The following is an 18,725-nucleotide window of genomic DNA, read 5'->3' on the forward strand; positions in this document are numbered from 1 at the left end:
ATAACAAGGAATTAAATATTAAATTATATACAGATAGATATATAATACAAGAAATGAACAGTTAAATTATAAAGCTAGGGAACAGTCTATTTGGTCCATATAGATAAAATTTTTAATCAAGAACACCCCCCTCCCACCCCCTGTCAATGGTGTCCCACTTTAAATCTGGTCACCTTACTGACAAGACTCAAAGGACTGCTAGTGTCTCACAACTCTCTCTCATGGGAGTGAGTTGCACTAAGCCATTTGTGCCCTTGTAACCTGCCCATTTTCCTTGGTCCTGGGCTAAAACCTCATAGGAGAACCTGATGCTCGCTGCCAGAGGGCCAGCCATCCACCCCAGGGCTGATGCTTTTATAGAATGGTGGAATCGTACCGCATCCAGCCGCTTGGTGGTTTTCTAGAGTGTGGATGTAGGAAGCTGTCTACAATGCCCTGCTGAACGGTCATTAGAGACCCTTTTCAAATAGTATCATGGTTTGGGAGGCAGCTCGTGCTGTTGCTGGACATGATTGCTTGGCTAGAGAAGTCTCCCTTAAAAGGAGGCAAACCTGCCTTCTTGTGATGCACACTCTCTGACCCTACTTTTGTATTAGGACCATTCCAGAATAACTGCTCTTGCCCTTAGATAAGTTGGCTTCCAAAATGTGAGGAACTGCCCTCACTTCTCCATCCTCCCTCTTTACGGCAGCGGCTCTATCGCCAGCCCTGGTCTTGGGCTGCTTTCTAAATGAAATCCAAACGCATTGCCAGCGTTGGTTCCAACTCCTGGAGACCTCGTGTGTTGCAGAGGAGAACTGCACCCCACAGGGTCCCCACTGCGGCGACCCATTGGAGCTGACTGTCAGGCTGTCCTCCCGAGTGACTCTGGGGGAATTTAACAGTCGGCCTTTTTCACTGTAGTTGCTCACTTAGCTGAGCGACTGCTGAAGAACTCCCCTCTCCTGAAGACACCTTTCATTTTCCAACTCGCTGTTTAAACCGCAGCACCCACGTGTATTTCCCCAAGTGGCATTCCTTGTGGTTCTCCTGCCTGCCCTGGCACTCTCCCATAGTACCCCTGGTCCCAGTGGAACCATCGATTCAGCAGGACTCACTGGAGTCAAGTCAATAAACTGACCAGAAGCACTCTTACGACATTTGCTAGCCCTTACCTCAAAGAACTTGAGCTTTATCATTTCTGTTTCAAGAACTGCGCCTAGCGCTCTGTGGCATGGCTTGCACTTTTGATGTGCTCTTTAAGAGGCTGTAAATTTATGGAGTTAATAAAATGAGACTCTAGGAAAGGTGGTAATAGAGCAAGGGCAGGTGACCAACAGTTTCAGCCAGAAGGAAAAGAAGGGAAGGTTCTCTGCAGAGAAGCAAGCTCTGTGACAGTGGAGGTGGCATCACCCTCAAAGGGCAGAACTGACCAGATATACAGGCTGGTCAGCATGTACATGGCATGAAGGGAGGAGCAATAAAACCACTCCAGCCCTCAGAGCTCCGCTGTGCTCCTCCGACTCCCAGAAATCCCCCTGTGGCTAACTCCTTTTGCTTAAGGCCACCATAAATATGTAAATGTTCTCAGGAAGAGTGAACTATTAAGCCTTTATCAACCAGCAGTCTCTAACATCTTAGCTATCCTTGACCAAATGAGAACCAGCTAGTCACTGAGTGGCACCTGATAGGGATTAGGCCACATAACTGATATGTTTTAATTGGGAGGGAATAAAAAAGGATAGACAGAAAAATGTGTCGAGGCTTCTTAGTATAAGGGAAAGAGGGGACAGAGAGGTAGGGGGTTGATGGTTAGCAGGCTAGCTGAGGAAAACCGGGCCCTCCACAGAGGCCTGCAAGGCCCTGAACTTCCACGTGATGTTGGGAATTGGGCCTATAGAAGGAGATCATTGACAAGCAGCTAACAAAGAAAATTAATAAGCCTCTGGGGTTGAAATTCTGTAGAAGGAGGCCCTGAGGAAAACATGAGTGGCGCTTGAGCTCAGAAGCTATGAGTCGGCCCTGTAGGCTTGATGCCCTAGTTCTTGACTCGTTTTTTATAAATCTCTTATCATTTCTGAATGGACTTCAAATTCTTCTTCCAATGCTGTACACTCTAAAAGGAAATATCACCCTCCATCTAAGTTTCTCCCTTTTCTATAATATTCTTTTGATTCCTGTGATTTTCTGCCCCAACTCCAAAAGAATGTTAACTTAGCACATGGATTCCAGAGGGGAGGGGCAGGGAACGAGTCAAGGGACTGTGGTGAGGATTGTACAACTCTTCTTGATACGGTTGAACTATTGAATCTTATTATATATGGTTGAAGTTCCAATAAAACTTTTGCAAAAAAAAAAAAAAAAACCACCACGCTATAGTCTCAGAAACCCAAGGGGCAGTGCTATAGGGTCGCTGTGAGTTGGAATGATGCCAATGAGTTTTGATTCCTTTGTTTCAATCAGTACCTGGGAGGACTCTTAGACGTCTAAGGACAGAAAATCAGCTTGAAGAACGTAGGCAAACGTGGAGTGAACCCGTGCGTGTGAATTCATCTACGGCATCTGTTCTTCTCTCCCACACACACACACCCCACCACCACCACCACCACCACCCCGTCCCAACCCCCCACCTTCTTCACGCGGGTTCCCCATTTCCTACCACGGACTCGCTTTGTACTGCGGCCTTTGTCTTCCCAACTTCACGCCCACAGGCTTGCATTCTTTTTTCTTTTTCTCAGTTCTGTGGAAGAAACATATATGACAAAGGAAGAATTACTTTAATGCGGGGCATATGCTTATTCCCAGATTAATCAGCAGCCGAGGGGAAGTTGGCATCTTCTAGATCTCCTGGGGCCTGCCATGAGACTTTACTGGAGAAGGTGGGACAATCAATGCCCGAGGAATATCATTTAGGATTTTGCTTTTTAAAAAGTAATGTGGTTGGATTAATGTGACGAGGAATTTATTTTGTGGCTGTCGTGCGGGTTCTTGTTTTAATTTCCTTGTAGCCCGGTGTGTGCCATAAAGACAAAGACTTAAACTTTGCCAAATGAAGAGCCACGTGGCATGGCCCCTGCACATAGAAGGGGGAACATGCACCTATGTCCCAAATTAATTCTGAAGCAATTTCAGACCCAGACCTGTGTGAATGCATTTAGCAAGTAATTAGTTGCCCATTCATTCATTAGCAGCATATTATATAACTTCTTGAAAATCCTCACCTCCCCCCTCCATGAAGTGGTACTTCTCAGAAGACAGGAGAGATAAAGAATATGTCGGGTAAGATCAGAAAACAAATCAGAAAAAGAAAATTACACGTTGCTTGCAGAAGAACATTCGTCATAGAAATGCGATTTACAAAGAAAACACTTAGCTTCCCTTTACCTTTTCACTCAGAAAGGGTGGAGCTGAGAATTGGAGCTGCATCAGTGGGAACTTTAGCATTTTATGAAGCCAGTTTAGTTAATGTTTTTCTCTCTTGGACATTATAATTTGTCTTCCCTTTGTAAAGCGCTTTATAGTTTCCTAAGCAGTTTCACATAGAGTAGTTCATTTGTGGAACTAATAGCATTTACACAGGATAACAATATTCTAATAGAATTGTGCAATTCGCATAATGAGTTTAACTTGTTATAAAATGAATACCACTTTGGCAAGACTCAAAGGCGGATTCAGGCTGGACAATAGTCGTGAGGTCGGTGCTGACCACTCTCCATCCCTGAGCTGTGGGGGCTCCTACTGTTCACCCCATGCTTTCTGAGTCTTCGTTTCCTTAGACACTAGTGGCCCTCTGGCTGTCACCGGTTTCAGAGACCACAGGGGATGACTAAGCCCAGGGACCGTGACAGCCAACGGCTTCATCTTCTCTTCTATTCCCACCGATGGTACAAAGCATAGAGTTGTTATTTTATTTGCCTCCATTTTATGAAAAGAAAAATTAAATACCGAAGTTGAGGTCAAGATGTTGGCAGCTTGGGAGCTGACATAAACAGTTGAGGCATTTGGTACAGAGGTTAGCAAAAACGCAAAGCAGCATTGACTATAAGTTGTTAACATTACGCCACAGTGAACTGCGTGTCTGTCATTAGCATAGATGCAACAGACCACTGCCTGGGGTTGGGTCACTCTGCTCAAGAGTTAAGCTCTCTGCCATTGAGTTCTTTCCAACTCATGGAGACCTGGTATAGGGTTTACCAGGCTGTACATTTTTACAGGAGCAGACAGCTTCCTACTTTTCCCTCAGTGTGCTGGTGGCTTTGAACCACCAACCTTGCATCGTACATCTGGTGCTTAACCCACCATAAAACCCACTGCTCTCCAGTTTCCAACACTTGGTGACCCTACAGAGGAATGCCCTAGCAGACAGCCTCATTTTTCTCTTTAAAAGCAACGGGTAGGTTTTAGTTGACACCCCTGCTGTAGCAGTACAGGGTTTCCCCCCAGGGCGTCTTACACTTCCACTGGGGCTCCTCAACCTTATCTTTCACAAAAGTAGAAAATCACTACGATAGGATGATTACTTGGACAGCTATCATGGTGAAATATTTTTGAACTTGGAACTTTAGTAATGAGGCGGTGAGGACGACCCACCAATAAGCATCTAGTTGATTCTGACTCATGCCCCTCTGTCTTGCATAGCGACCATGCAAGACAGAGTTGAACGGCTGCATAGAATTCCCAGGCTGCACACTCTTTGGAGGCACACTGCACACCATTCTCCGACGGAGAGATTTGTGGATTTAAAATGTGACGCTTTTATTTAGCAACCCCATACTTAATTCACCGCACCACCAGCGCTCCATGGTGAAAGCACTGTAAAGCTCAGAAATAAAGGATAGAAGCCACAAGGATTCACTGTCCCTAGATTTTACTGCATGCTGTGGTCTCTCTTCTCTCTCCTCTCCTCTCTTCTCTTTCTTCACCTTCCTTTCCTCCAAATATGTCCTCTCTATTATTGGCTGCAGTAATGCACCCAGCTGAAAAAGCACAGGAGCCAACCTCCCATTTTGCTTTCTTGTTTCTGTTGGCCCATAATATTCTACAAAGAAAAGCTAGGCACTAGAGATGGAGCAGTGAGCAGATGGCAGGAATTTGAGGGTATTGCTTTCATACTGAACACTTTCTGTACAGTCTTCATCTATCACTGTAGCCACTGCTAGGGGATCAGCTTCACCCAGGTACACCCTAAGAGCAGCGTTGTGAAGCGTCTCCTTCCTGACCGGTGGAACACAAGCAGGAACTCTAGAGTGTACAGCCCAGAAGGGAAAAGTGCAGTATATGAGAAAAATGAATATACCTTGGAACTAATCAGAATCCTTAACCTGTGGGGTTGGAACCAATGAATCAACACTTGCCTTTTTTTCTGATGTGAGATGTCACATGTGAGGATAAGCCCGATTCCCCAAATAAAGCAATCCAACCACAGATATGTGCACAACACAAGGGGAAACAAAGCAGAGTGCCTGAAACAAGTGACCAAAATACAGAGCCAGAAGCCCTTTCCTAAAGAAGAAATATGGATCAGTTCAACTTACTTCTGTGAAACACTTAATATGCTGGAAGTCCTTCCACTCATGAGGGCTGCTGGGTCCAAGGTCAAGGAAACAGACAGCTGAGTCTTTCATAGAGCAATGCTGGCAGTCCAGCCACAGGCAGCAAACAGCAGGGCAGGTCACTAACAGTCAGTCATATGACAGGATTCGACAGTCTCCAGAATAAGCAATATATACACCAGCAGTGTGGTGAAGCAGGTCTCAAAGGAACCTCAAGCTCTAGAGACACGGTCCACAGGTTGGGTGTCCCACAGGTAGTGTAGCTCGCAAGTTGAGGCAGAGAACTAGTTAAAACACTTTGCGGACGGGTCCTGATGTTACTCGTGTTTCCCGCGCCATCTGTTACCCACGGACCACGAGATAACTCGTGATTTCTACACGCTGTCTTCAGTTGCTATCTGCTTGGATATATTTTAATGACTTTGTCTATTTAGGTGTTTATATCAGTAGTGATTGTATCAAACTCGATTGTCTTCATGTTCTTTTTCTTTATTTAGCATTTTAGTGCATTTTGGTTAAATCAAATAGTTACTATTTGTTTGAATTGTTTTGCAAGGAGTTGTGCACTTATCATGATCAAACCTCAGTGAAATGTAAAACATCACCTAAATCGCTCAAGTGGTCTCCAGCTACACAAGAAGACAGGAAGAAATTCTTAGCCCTAATTCTTCTCATTTTTCAAAGTGATATGGATTATGTTGATTATTCTTACAATAAGTTTATAATTTCATGAAGAGTATAGTTCATAAAAATAATAATGCTCTACATACATTGCAAACTATTGTTTCATAATGTGAGATGTTTTATATTCAAAAACTGAAAGTTATAAATAAATATGATAAAAAGTTGATGAGATGTAAACCCATTTATGGTTTAATGCAAAAAAAACTAACAGCTGAAAAAATACCCAGCCACTTGGGTAAGCTGGTAAAAAAAAATCCAGTCTTTAATGTGTTAAGGCAGCTGCACACTGGTCCTATCACCAGAGAGCAAGAGAGAGACAGGCAGGGATTGCAGAGCCATTTATCTTTTTGCCCTTCAATCAAACTGCGACCTTATTAATCCCACATGTTCCTATTGGCCAGGTTGGCACAACCTACCTACCTATCACACAGATGTACAATTCACACATCATACATTTCAGTAGTTCAGTCATATTCATAAGATGTGTGCAACCATCGCCATAATTCTAGGACATTTCTTCTTCCTTTTATTCATTTTTAGCTCCCCATTTCCTGATGGCCTTTCCAACCATGTCCCTATGAATCTATTAATCCAATTATTGTCCTTGTAAGTTTACCTAATTTGGATTTCATAAACAGAAAAACACAAAAATCAAGGCAAAATACAAACAAACATCCCAACAACAATGATGCAATAAAACAGAGAAAATTCTCAATTGAAAACATGGCAGAATATATTAAGAATGGCAGCAGGAGTTTTGGGCAAAAACATTGGATCCAGAAGACCTATGACAAAGTGTCACATTTTGACCTAAGCACAATGGTAGTAACCCACCCTACAACGTATCAATGATCTTTATAGCTGTAGGGTTCGTGGTTTTAACTTCTAAGCTATAAAGATCATCGAATGGAACTACCTGGACAAAGATAAAACCTAACCAAGCTCACTGCCATGGAATCGACCTGACGCATATTTTTTTCTGACGTTCTAAGAACACCTTCTCTGTACCGACTGATGTGCTCATGCACATTGTTTTTCTTTGTCTCATTTCTACAGCGAACTCATTGTTTTCTAATGATAAACTATCTTTGCCTATCTGGGATGAAACCCATTTGGTGATCATGAGGGCTTTTTGTTCGTTTCTTTAAAAATGTTTCGTTGAATTCTATTGGATAGTACTTTATTAAGCATTTTTGCACCTACTTTCATAAGAGATATGAGTCTATGATTTTCTATTGATATCTTTCTCTGGTTTTATATCAGGTTTACACTCTTTTTGCTGTTCTTTGTTATATTCTGAAATGGCTGGAGCAGAATTGGTCTCAACTATTCTCTGATTACTTGGGAGAATTCTCCAGGGAAGCTGTATGCTATTGGTATTTGTGTGTGTGTGTGTGTTTGGGAATTTTAATTACCAGAATGAAACCATTAAATACTAGAGTAACCTCACTGAAAATTAATAAATCACATCAAAATAAAAAAGAAGAAAACCATAGAGATTTAGTATACACTGAAAGATTTACTAAACAGGAGTTAATAAAATGACAAGAAAACCCATAATCAAAGTGAACTCCACATATAAAATTATGTTGAACATAGAAAGTGGCAGCACACCAAAAATACACAATAAAATGGTAGCAAAAACTTCATATCTATTAGTAATTACACTGAATATAAAGGGGTTAAATATACCTGTCAATAGACAGAGACTAGTAGAATAGATTTTAAAAACATAACTGTCAATATGCTATCTACAAGAGTCATACTTTATACACTAAGGCAAAATAGATTAAAAATACATTGCATAAATACATAATAAAACCGTTGAAAACATGCAAACAACAGAGGAGAGGTAGGATGACTGAAGCCTCCTAAAATATGCATCAAAAGATTTTGTCAAAAGAATTGAAAGAGAATCCACATACTGGGAAAAAGTAGAGAATGACATATGTGACAAGGAATTCATCTCTAAAATATATTGAGAGTTATATTTAACAAAAGGAAAAATGATCCAATTAAAAACGGGCAGAGGATAGGAACAGATAACCAAAGAGCACAACCTGGCCTCAACAAATATATGAAGGAACATGTGTGATCGTTAGCTCTTAGAAAGATGTGAACCAAAACAATAACGATGTCAACTCACCCAAGTATTCATAGTGAAGTTAAAAAGAAAAGACAAACAGAAAAATAAACAAACACTGGTAAGGCTTTGAAGAGATTACAACCTTCTGACCCTGCTGATGGGACAATAAAACGGTGCACCCACTGTGGAAAGCACCAGAATGTACAGGTTTTATGGGGGGTATTTATTTGTGTATGTGCATTCACTTTGTTTCCTTTTTAAAATCATTTTATTGGGGGCTCGTACAACTCTTATCACAATCCATAGAAACATCCATTGTGTCAAGCACATTTGTACATTTGTTGTTGCCATCATCATTCCCAAAACATTTTCTTTCTGCTTGAGCCCTTGGTATCAGCTCCTTATTTTTCCTCTCCCTCCCCGCCCCCCATCATAAACCCTTGATAATTTATAAATTATTATTATTTTGTCATGCCTTACCCTGTACGATGTCTCCCTTCACTCACTTTTCTGTTGTCTGTCCCCCAGGGAGGGGGTTATATGTAGATCATTGTAATCGGTTCCCTCTTTCCACCCTACCTTCCCTTTATCCTCCTGGTTTTGTTACTTTCATTATTGGTCCGGAGGGGTTAAACTGTCCTGGATTCCCTGTGTTTCCAGTTCCTCTCTGTACCAGGGTACATCATCTGGTCTAGCCAGATTTGTTAGGTAGAACTGGGATCATGATAGTGGGGCGGAGGAAGTATTAAAGAACTAGAGGAAAGTTGAATGTATGATCAGTGCTACACTGCACCCTGACTGGCTCCTCTCCTCCCCATGACCCTTCTGTAAGGGGTTGCTCAGTTGCCTACAGATGGGCTTTGGGTCGCCACTCCACAGCCCCCCTCATTCTCAATGATATGATTTTTGTTCTTAGATGCCTGATACCTGATCCCATCAACACCTCATGATCACACAGGCTGATGTGCTTCTTCCATGTGGGTTTTATTGCTTCACAGGTAGATGACCGCATGTTTATCATCAAGTCTTTAAGACTCCAGACACTATATCTGTTGATAGCCATGCACCATCAGCTTTTCTCACCACATTTGCTTATGCACCCGCTTTGTCTTCTTGATATAAAGGTTTTTCTTATACATAAATGGGGATTGCTGGATTTGTTTCTCTAGTCAACCCAGGCTAACACAAATGGTAAAATTGATACAGGACTGTGTAGTGTTTCTGCTGTGCATAAGGTTGCTACGAGTTGTAACTGACTTGATGGCCCCCAACAACAACGACTGTGTGTGTGTGTGTACTCGTGTATAAGCCGAGTTTTTCAGCACATTATTAATGCAGTTTTATGGTAAAATTAGATGACTCGGCTGATATTCGGGTCAGCTTATACTTGAGTATATATGGTATACACCCATATACATATGTGTGTGCATATATATATGTATATGTACACACACACACACAAAGAAGCTATAGAAACATATATTACAATTTTAAACCTTGGTGTTAAGAAGCTGTTCTAGAGCAAGAAGAAGAAAATAAGAAAGAAGGAAAGGAGTGCAAAAAAGAAGAAAATAAAAACCCCAAAAACTACAAAGGCAAAAATTGGCAGATTTGATGGCATGAAAGTTAATGTTACATATGAGAAACTATTTCAGAGGCTAATTTAAAGACAAATGGCAGGCTTAAAGAAATGAACCGAAACATCTAAGAAAGAGCATGTATATATATGTCTATATCTTCATAGAGTACATGCATTATTTTTATAATACATAAGGATACCCTACAATGCAGCAAGTAGAATAAGTATCTCAATTCAAATTGTCCAAACAGTGAGCAAGCGATTCAAAACAGTAAGGAATACAATGACAAATGATTTTAAAGAGAGGCTAAACCTCAAAATAAATCAAGAAGTATAGAAAATGACATTATAAGGTAAATTTAAAAAATCAAGTGTTCTAAATAATCAAGAAAGCACAGGGACATGGAACCACAATTCACTCTTGATTGTTATGCAAATTTGCATTTTCTTTACAGAGGGACAAATTACCAGTTTTTATTTTAAAAAATCAAAATTTAATAGATCTTGACCTAAAAATTCTACTTTTCTATGTTTATTCCTAAGCAATTCTTGAAAGGTGCATAAATATCAGGTTGCAAATTTGGTCAGAGTGCGTGTGTATTGGGCCGATAACTGCAAGGTCAGCAGTACAAACCATCAGCTGCTTCCCAGGAGGAGAGCAAAGCTGGTCACCGCTGTCGATATTCACGGTCTCAGAAACCAGGAGAACACTTCTACCCTGGCCCCTAGGGTTAGTTGGAAACACCTTGCTGGCAGTGAGTGAGTTGCTTTTTTTGGTCACCGAGAACAATCATGGGCAACAGACACGAATAAGAGTAAATAATCGTGTACTTATGCGGTTTAAGTTCATTCGTGATACAGAAAACCATTAGAAATATAAAAGCTTAAAATGGGTTTGTAAATAGCGAAACAAAAATATCTTGAAAAGAATTATCATATGTTAAAACAAAGTGATAAAACAATGCCATTTAAAACCCCTGAATGGAAGTGTTCACTGTTGGACACATCTAGAAGCATGCATTTCCTGTAAACGAGCAGGAGAAGAGTCAGGAGAAAATGCACACATGCTTGCAGTGACTCTTTCTGTGTTCTGTGGTGAGGTGTAAGATCGGGCATGGATGAAGTGAGATTTTTTTTACTCTTCCAATCTGCCTAGGTACAGATTATTTTAATTTGTGAAACAAATGTTTTCATTTCATTGTTTATACAATTAAAGTATTTGTGACATATTACAACATTCATTTATATAAAGACATGTTGCTTCTGGGTTTCATCGACTGCTGAACACTTTGATGATTGGTTTTTTAAATAAATAATCTCTTGTTTCCAATTATGAAATTCTCATTTGAAATATTAGTTCTAAGAATACGAAATCCCAAAAAAGCGAGGCACCAAGGCAGGTTGGATTCATAGGAGGGGTCAGCGTAGGAAAATTGGGGGTTTCTGAAACTATACACCTTTACGGGAGCAGAAGTCTCATCTCGTTTCCAAGGAGTGGCTGGTGGTGTTGAACAGGAAGCCCACTAATCCACAGAGTTATTATGAACGTTTAGTAAAGAGTTGTAGTTAAAATATAAAGATGGGAATCACAAGGAGGTTATTTTGTTCAACTGTATTTATCATTTGGGGACATTTAGAATAATAACACATTTAATGGTTACTTTCACAAACACAAAAAATCCCCACTCAATATTGTGATAGAAAATGGTTCTATAGTCCACCTGGTATTTATTGTAGATCAGGGGACATGCCATCCTCCCCTCTCTCCATTCCCACTTCCACTATTCTTCTGGCTACATGGAGAGAATATTGACTTTTGTTCCAAGCATCTGCCTCTCTTCGTGGGACTCCCCTTCTGGACCCTAGAGATCTTAGCGACTCATTTGTGTGCCGGCAGTTCTGTATCTTTGGATGATGAAAATTGATTTTCCTCCTCTTTGCAGGTGCAGTCTCCTAGTGTGCCTCTCCCTTCCCAACCTGTGAAGCCGGGGCCATCAATAGTGGGAGGGGGTGGGGGTGGGGATGCTGAGAGCACTGGGCACATAGGCCTGAGGGGCCCACTGAAGTCTGCAGTGCTAAGGGCACGCTAAAAATAAAATAGTAATAACACACTTGGCTTAGATATATTTTCATCCTGGATCCCTCCTGGGTAAATGTAACATAATTATTCATTAGGGGGGATCATCAAAATCAAGAGATACCCACATCGTGGTGCATACAGTAATGGAGTTCATTCAAGGAATTCTGGTCCATGAGACATTGACTGCTAAACTAAAGGGGGTGGTTCAAGCCCACCAACCACTTCATGGGAGAATAAGGAGGCCGTTGGCTTCTGTAAAGGTTCTCAGCCTCAGACACAGTAGTGAGAAGTTTACTCTGTCTTACAGGGTCACCTTACAGTATCAACGGGAAGATAGAGGGCTTGGTTTAGGCTTTGTTGTCAGTGGGGCTGCCAGTAATATGCCCAAAGAAAAAATATGCACTTTCATAGGTTAATATAACAAGTGTCTGAATGTGGGTAGTAAGCAGTTAAGGTGAGCTGGTGATAGAAGGCTAAAACAATGAGTACATTGTTTGTGACTTGTGATTAGAGTCTACCAATAGAGGAATAAATCTGCCTGGCTGTAATTTATGTGAAAAGTCTTTGGTGCATTAATTGATTTTTCCATGAATCAAGAATAGCAAATGTCATATTGAAAGAAAGGTATAATATATATTCATTACATATATCTATCAGAGATGTTTATCATATGTTCCACATAGAGTGTAGATATATATCACATAGAAAGGATTTTTATATGACATATTAAAGTCATTCACATATTTATAATTGCATATAGGTATGATATAAATATATGTTATATAAAAATATGTATAGAATTTACAGTTCAAACAAAAACCAAATTAAACCTATGCCAGTGAGTCAATTCTGACTCCCGGTGATCGTATAGTACAGAGCAGAATTTCCTCAAAAGACTTTTAAGGCTGTAATCCTCATAGAAACAGACTGCCCCATCGTTCCCTCAGGGAGCCATCAGTGGGTTCGAACTGCCATTCTTTTGCTTAGCAGCTAAGCACTTTAACCACTGACCTACTGTGGTTCAATAGCATCTGAATTACAATTCACATCTCTGGATTCACATTTTAAGGCCACATTGCAAAAATCTGAAGGCCAACAGAAGAGTACCAACAGAAAACGGCTTTATCTAGCTGTTATTTCATGTAAAAAGAGGAATATTCAGACACAAGGGGAAAAGACCTGCATGCTACATGCTTCCTCTCCCAAACACTTACAGAGCGACAGGATTGCCGAAGGACTGGCCTCTGTATCATCTGAGCATGCAGAACTTGCCCAGGAGGGTTAAAGTCCCTAGGGATTTAATGTAAGGATAGCTGTCTTTCTCACCATAAGTTTCTCCTAGTAGGAAAGGCAGGGATGTTGTAGCCACTGGGGGTGATCAATGGTGATGCCTGCTACGGTTATTGGATGGAAGGCTGGCGGGAAGGTGCTTTCCAGCTTAAAAATTCTACTTTTCTATGAAAATAAATTGAGATTTGACTCAAAGACAACAGACCTCCAGCTGATGCCAGACATTGCCTATCAGAGCAAACTGAAGGGGCGATCAAGACAACTGAGGAGAAAAACCAAACAGAGAAAACTAGTACATAAGGGAGTGTTCTTCCAAATTGGATATTTGAAAAAAGTACAATACTTTTTTAAAGAAAATAGACAGATAGAGAGGATAGATATGCACATGGGGATAGATATGGATGGACAAAAATAATCCTCACTTTACACACTTCTCTCATATGCTTCAAGTATTACCAGGCATCTTCCATGGCAAGAGAGGAGTTAATCATTTGTCCTCAAAGCCCACAGGAATGTTTATCGACTCCCGCGCAGGCCTCTTGGCTTCCGTTTGGTGAGTTAAGTCTGTCTCTGCTTTGTTTGACGCTGCCCATTTGAGGAAAGCTTATCCCTGACCTTCTGCCAGAGAGACGGATGACAAGGACGGTTTGCACTAACCTTGACATTCACCAGGGTAAATGGCTTTTTCCACAAGGAGTCCGCAAACAAGGAGAGCCAGTCAAGAGCTAATGAATCTGAGCCTGAGAGAAACTGAACAACAATTGTGCTTTTAAAGAAGAAGTGAGTCCTTGGAAGGTGCAGGCCCATCTGATGCTTAAAGGTTCCAGGGAACCTAACTCGTTTAGTCAATGCTGTTTGAAAATAAATAAACAAAAACAATACCGAGTTGTAAAGGGGGCCGTGAGGTGTGCTTTGAAGTTTGACCTCCTGGTGGTCCTTTCTGGCTAGAATGAAGTCCCAGTGTCATTCTGAGGTGCTCCGGGAAGACAGAGTGACACTGTTCGTGAGTGGCCGGATGGCAGAAACTCATTACAAGTTTGTTTCAGCCACTGTTTGTGACACTCAGCCCAAATCTTGCTCCTGTGAGTGCAAGGAGAATACATTTTGCTTCTTAATATTTGAGAGTGGCTCAAAACAGGGTGACAGAATGGAAATCCCCTAAGATAGACCATCAGATAAACTGTTATTTCCCCAAGGAAGCCTTGTGATCGGATATAAAATCCATATGTCATACTAAACCTGTCGTTCTGTGATACTGTCATTCTGTGAAGTTCTCCAATCCAAAGCCCAACTCAGCATCCGTATTCCCCCAATGTCTCTATTTTCAAAGTGTCTGTATATTGTAGTCTCTTCTATGTAATTCTGTCCATCATCGAAATTTACTATGCCTTCTACATCGGGGCTTTTCACTAGGCTTGTAAAGGTGAGTTTGGTACAAGACACATGATATTCCCTTAGATCACCACCATATGTTGCCTACTTCTGGTGTAGTTGATAAGAGTTTGGCAGGAATATAAGCTGGTGCATTACACATGTTGACACGAGGTTCGCTTATCATCATTTGAAATCAGTGGAGGTGTTGCCATCCAGGTGGACAATTGCCAGGAGAGCAAATTATGTTGACATTTTTATTATCCTCTGTTCTTTCTTTCTTTTTCTTTGTTCAATAATCACATAACTGGATGTGGGGGAAACATGTCGCCTGTATTTTACTATTATTTATTTTTTGTAACCATTTTATTGATATATAATTCACATACCACATAAATCAAATTGGGTGGTGCAATCATTGCCACAATCAGCATTGGCATATTTTTTTGTACATTCTTATATTTCTTGTTAGTATCTCCTGTCCTCTCACCTTCTCTGTCGGAATTTCAGGAACCATTGATCTAGCTGCTGAACCTATAGGTCTACATATCCTGGATTTCATATAAAGAAAATCACACAAAATGAAGAAAAATAAAAAGGAAACTGTGATCAAATAAAACATAGAAAAATATAATTCCAAAATAAATTAGAAAGTAAAAACTAGGATGAGTTATAAATGGGTAAAAAAGAGGAAACAAATGATAAAGTGTTAAATTTAAACCAAACTGTATCTGCAGCAATCCACTTTTCAGTTCTCCCCGACTGTGACGAGCCTATTCATATCCCTGTTTAATGATCTGAAGGACTTCAATAGAGGCATAGTCCACATGGGGACTCTGCAAATGAATTTCACTATCAACCATAGCCTTCTGCAATTAGGGTGTTCAAGGTTTAAGCTCCAATACCTTTCCCTCCTCTGATTTTGGATTTTAGCATTAGAAATCCTTGGATCACATGTGCTTCCTTTCATCGTGGGCTTAGCTGGTGTCTCACTTAAATGGTTGCTTGTTTTTTGCTTGTTTGTTTGTTTTTTCCATGAAGTTTTAAAAAAATCATTTTATTAGGGTCTCATAAAACTCTTACACAATCCATACATCCATCCATTGTGTAAAGCACATTTGTACATTCATTGCCTTCATCATTCTCAAAAGATTTGCCCTCCACTTAAGACCCTGACATTTTCCCCCCTTCCTTCCTCACTCCCCCTTCTCTTATGAACCCTTGATAATTTATAAATTATTATTTTGTCATATCTACACTGTCTGACGTCTCCCTTCACCCACCTTTCTGTTATCTGTCCCCCAGGGAGGAGGTTATCGATCCTTGTAATTGGTTCCGCTTTTCCACCCCACCCTCCCTCCATCCTCCCAGTATCGCCACTCACACCACTGGTCCTATAGGGATCATCCAACCTGGATTCCCTGTGTTCCCAGTTCCTATATGTACCAGTGTACATCCTCTTGTCTAGCCAGATTTGTAAGGCAGAATTGAGATCATGACAGTTGGGGGGTGAGGGAGAGGAACCATTTAGGAACTAGAGGAAAGTTGTATATTTCATCATTGCTACCCTGCACCCTGACTGTCTTGTCTCCTCCCCCACCACCCTTCCATAAGGGTATGTTCAATTTCCTACAGATGGGCTTTGGGTCTCCACTCCACACTCCCCCTTATTCACAATGAAATGATTTTTTGTTTTGATGATGCCTGATACCTGATCCCTCATGATCACACAGGCTAATGTGCTTCTTCCATATGGGCTTTGTTGCTTCTGAGCTAGATGGCTGCTTGTTTACCTTCAATCCTTTAAGACCACAGATGCTAAATCATTTGAGAGCCAGGCACCATCAGCTTTCTTCACCACATTTGCTTATGCACCCATTTGTCTTCAGTGATCATATCAGGAAGGTGAGCACACAATGATACAATTTTTTGTTCTTTGATTCCTAGTAACTGATCCCTTCGGCACCTTGTGGTCACACAGGCTGGTGTGCTTCTTCCATGTGGGCTTTGTTGCTTCTGAACTAGATGGCCGCTTGTTTACATTTAAGCCTTTAAGACCCCAGACACTATCTCTTGTGATAGCCAAGCAGCAGCAGCAGCTTTCTTCACCACTTTTGTTTATGCACCCGCTTTGTCTTCATTAATTGTGTTGGGAAGGTGAGCATCACGAAATGCCACTTTAATAGAACAAAGTATTCTTGCATTGAGAGAGTACTTGAATGGAGGCCCAATGTCCATCTGCTACCTTAATACTAAACCTATATATACATATGCACATAGAGCTATTTCCACATCCTCATATATAAATATATTTACATATGTACATGCCTTTATTTAGACCTCTACAAATGCCCTTTGCCTCCTAGCTCTTTCCTCTATTTCCTTTTACGTTCCTCTTGTCCCACTATCATGTTCAGTCTTCATTTGGGTTTCAGTAATTCCTCTCCATTACATTACCCTTGGTCACACCCTACCAGGTCTCCTACACCCTCCTCACTACTGATTTGGATCACTTTTTGTTCCCTTGTCCCTGTGTTTGTTAACACCACTTCCTTTCCCTCCATCTCCCCATTTCCCATATCCCCCTGGAACTATCCGTCTAGTTGTTTTCTCCTCCAGATTGTTTATCCAGCCTATCTTATTTAGACAGACTTGCGGAAATAACAACATGAACAAAAACAAGACAGAGCATAACCAAGCAACAATATGCAACAAAACAACAACAACAACAAGCCAATGACAAAAAAACGAAACACAACAATAAGAAAGAAAAGCTTGTAGTTAGTTCAAGGACTGTTTGTTTGTTTAACATAAGCCTTTAAGACCCTAGGCAGTATCATTTATGGTAGCAAGGCACCACCTGATTTCTTCTTTACACTTTGCTCTAGCACTGAAAATTTAGTGATCTTCAGCAATCATTTCAAATACATGTAGATTTTAAATGTAAGGCTCAGTACACATATTTTACAAAGTAATATATCCATAGAACCACCAGGCAGATGAAGAAATGGCTCATTATCAATGCGCTAGTAGTTTCCCTTATGTCTTATGTCAGTCACCTGTCCTATAATTTTTAATGACACAGATTAGTTTTCATACGCTCAAGCATTATAGAAGCAGAATCCTAAATTAAATGTTCCTTTGTGCCTATAATTTTCTCTGTTGAGGTTGTGCTTGCAAATTCACCATGTAGTTTGCATAGTTGTAGTTTATTCATTTTCAATGATAGCATGGATTCCCGAACTTATTTGTCCTAATTTTCCTTTGCAGAAAAAAATTACTCAGCAACCCCACGGTACTTACAATTTTTTTGTGCTATAGCCCATGGTCCAACATAAAGTGTAGGCATCTGCTTTCGCAGTTCTGTAGACTTTTCCAGCACCATCCAGAGGGCAGTATAACCCTTCCCGGGGAACAGTGCTACACAGAAGTCTATTGTATGAATATGAGACAAATTCTTTATCCAATCACTTCTAACGAGCACTGCGATTATTGTTTTACTGTTGTCACTTGTTTTTAGTAATGAAGCTGCTGTAAATTTTCAAATGCATGTGTATATTTTTATTAGGAGTGAAGTTATTGAGTTGACAGGAAATACTTATCAGCTTCAGTCGATATTATTAATTGTGTTCCTGATGTATGAGAGCTTTCCTTGTTCTATTTACACTTGATATTTGGAATTGTGCCTTCTTTCTTCCCTCTTTTTTCCTTCCTTCTTCCCCTCTGCCCTGTTTCCCTCCTTCCGTTTCTCTTTCTTCCCTTCCTCCCCTTTTTCTTTCTGACCTTCCCTCCCTCCCTCCCTTCCTTCTTCTCTGATTTCTTCCCTCCATTTTCCTTCTTTCTTTCCTTTCATCAATTCCTTCTTGTTTCATTTTCAAGTTTAGCCTCTCTAATGGAGACGTGAACCCTGGGGATGCAGTAGATTAGTACTTTGCCGTTAACCGAAAGGTCAGATGGACAATTGCCCCAGCAGCTCCATGAAGGAAACACGTGACAGTCCACTTCCCTGCAAGTTACAGTCTTGGAAACCCAGTTCTGGTCTGTAGGGGTGCTTTAAGTCACAATCAACTTGAAGGTGATTGGTTTTAGTAGGGACAGGATTAG

This window comes from Echinops telfairi, unplaced genomic scaffold (genome assembly GCF_000313985.2).
Source record: "Echinops telfairi isolate 266 unplaced genomic scaffold, ASM31398v2 ScPeMD7_2573;HRSCAF=3158, whole genome shotgun sequence".
In the NCBI taxonomy this organism is placed as follows: domain Eukaryota; kingdom Metazoa; phylum Chordata; class Mammalia; order Afrosoricida; family Tenrecidae; genus Echinops; species Echinops telfairi.